The following is a 2,500-nucleotide window of genomic DNA, read 5'->3' as shown; positions in this document are numbered from 1 at the left end:
TTTTATTCTCTAATCAACATGCACATGGACAAATATAGATACTTTATGCAAATGTATGTTTATTATTCGTGAAACCAAACTCAACATAAAGCTTGAAGACTAAATATTCTTGTAAACGTTTTGAAATAATTATGGTGTTTTAAAATACGTAAATGATCAGTGCATCAAACAGAACCTTTGCTGTTTCCACACGGACGGTTTTAATTGCCGGATGTGTGCATCATGGTGGTATCTTTGGTCTGAGGAATAGGGATATAAGTCTCTGATCAATTACCAAGTAGATGGCAGTAACGCTCCACTTAAGAATGCAAACCACCAATAAAGAAGAAGAAGAAGAAGAAGAAGAAGAAGAAGAAGAATCATGGTGGATTTCGGGGCTTGATTAAAGATTTGGCGCATCAGTAAATCAAATGTTTAGTGATTAAAAGTTTATTTTTATTTTTTTATATCTAAGTAAAGAAAAGATGTGTAAATGTAGGCAGTAATCACACATTAATAAAAGTAGTACCATTAAGATAAATTGGTGTGAATTATTAAGCCATTCATTTTGACAGCTCTAATAAATATATTTATACTGTAGATCTGCTTTATTTCTCCAAACATAAAGGGTTTGAATTATGACTCTCAGCAGATCTGATTGTGTCGTATGATGGAAAAAATTATTTATACTTGTTATATATATATATATATATGTATTATATATATTTCTCATTTTTATCACGTTTCTCTCTCTCTCTCTCTCTCTCTTATTTATTTTTTCTGCTTAATTAAAAACGAGTGTGTTTTTGTATCTGCAGGTCTGGAGGGATCACATCAGCTCTTTCACTAAATCCACCAAATCGATGGCCCTGAACCCCCGCAGCTTCTTTTCCTGTCTCTGTACTTTATCCCTCCATCTTTTTCCTTTCCTCCTCTCCCCTCTTGTCCTCCTCTGACAGGACAAGACATAACAGAGGGACCGTCTTTCAATTAAAACGGAGTGCAGAGTCACAGACATGAGCGCCATAGCCCTGAATGTCTTAAACAAACACTGCACTGTGTGTGTGTGTGTGTGTGTGTGTGTGTGTGTGTGTGTGTGTGTGAGAGGTGAATCTTTAGCATTATGATGTTGGTGTAGCTTGAGTGTAATAGAACCCTCTGTCCTCCATGCTGATGCTGATGTTTTGTAACGTCTCTGTTTTGCATTTCTCATTGTGATTTTTTTTTACCTCGATTTCGATTCGCTACTCCAAGAGACGAGACGTTCAGCCGACCTGCAGGCAGGAGAAAAATGACACCCAGACAAACAGACAGAAATAAAGCAGATAGAATGTGAAGGAAATGCTGATCAGTGACTCACCTGCTGGAGCGCTCTGAACACCTGAAACAACACAAACAGCATCAGTGTGGGGATTTATATTTCATAAAATTGAAGACCAAATAAAGTTTCAGGTTTCAGTTGTGAGAAAAAAATGTTTTATTGGTAATAAACGTTGGTGTTCATAATAAATGGTGTGAACACCAGGGCTGCGTATGTTACACGTGCCATCTAATGTTATTTGAATAGTAAAATTCTGCCTGTCTCTCTATCTGTCTGTCTGCCTGTCTCTCTATCTGTCTGCCCATCTGTCTGTCTGCCTGTCTCTCTATCTGTCTGCCCATCTGTCTGTCTGCCTGTCTCTCTATCTGTCTGTCTGCCTGTCTCTCTATCTGTCTGTCTGCCTGTCTCTCTATCTGTCTGTCTCTATCTGTCTGTCTGCCTGTCTCTCTATCTGTCTGTCTCTCTATCTGTCTGTCTGCCTGTCTCTCTATCTGTCTGCCCATCTGTCTGTCTGCCTGTCTCTCTTTCTGTCTGTCTGCCTGTCTCTCTATCTGTCTGTCTCTCTATCTGTCTGTCTGCCTGTCTCTCTATCTGTCTGTCTGCCCATCTGTCTGTCTGCCTGTCTCTCTATCTGTCTGTCTGCCTGTCTCTCTATCTGTCTGCCCATCTGTCTGTCTGCCTGTCTCTCTATCTGTCTGTCTGCCTGTCTCTCTCTCTATCTGTCTGCCTGTCTCTCTCTCTATCTGTCTGTCTCTCTATCTGTCTGTCTGCCCATCTGTCTGTCTGCCTGTCTCTCTATCTGTCTGTCTGCCTGTCTCTCTATCTGTCTGCCCATCTGTCTGTCTGCCTGTCTCTCTATCTGTCTGCCCATCTGTCTGTCTGTCTCTCTATCTGTCTGTCTGCCTGTCTCTCTATCTGTCTGCCCATCTGTCTGCCTGTCTCTCTATCTGTCTGCCCATCTGTCTGTCCCTCTGTCTGTCTCTCTGTCTGCCTGTCTGTCTCTCTATATAGACAAGTCTTTGTGTCTGTTAGCATCATGCTAACTGGAAGCTGTTAGCACTAAACACCTGAATGCAGCGTGTGACGATTTCTACTGAGGTCTTTTTCTTTTCCTTTTGTGAGTAATAAAGTGTTTTATTGTTATTTAGAAGAGAAAAAAAACAACCTGAATATCGCTTCATCAGTGATTATTATTCTTTA

The 2,500-nt window shown here is 40.5% G+C and overlaps 1 long non-coding RNA gene across 1 annotated transcript in view; it reads right to left on the bottom strand.

The window, feature by feature from the left end:
- LOC310717212 overlaps positions 1-2,500 on the bottom strand; it is a 5,448-nt gene that overhangs the window by 1,803 nt on the left and 1,145 nt on the right. Inside the window, exons 2-3 of the long non-coding RNA XR_014530764.1 lie at positions 1,340-1,360; positions 1,209-1,253 (exon numbers count right to left, since the gene is read on the bottom strand). This is a non-coding gene — a long non-coding RNA (uncharacterized lncRNA). The remainder of the gene's footprint in view (positions 1-1,208; positions 1,254-1,339; positions 1,361-2,500) is intronic.

This window comes from Silurus aristotelis, assembly GCF_946808225.1.
Source record: "Silurus aristotelis genome assembly, chromosome: 22".
NCBI classification, from domain to species: Eukaryota; Metazoa; Chordata; class Actinopteri; order Siluriformes; family Siluridae; genus Silurus; species Silurus aristotelis.
This window is presented reverse-complemented; position numbering and strand designations above follow the sequence as displayed.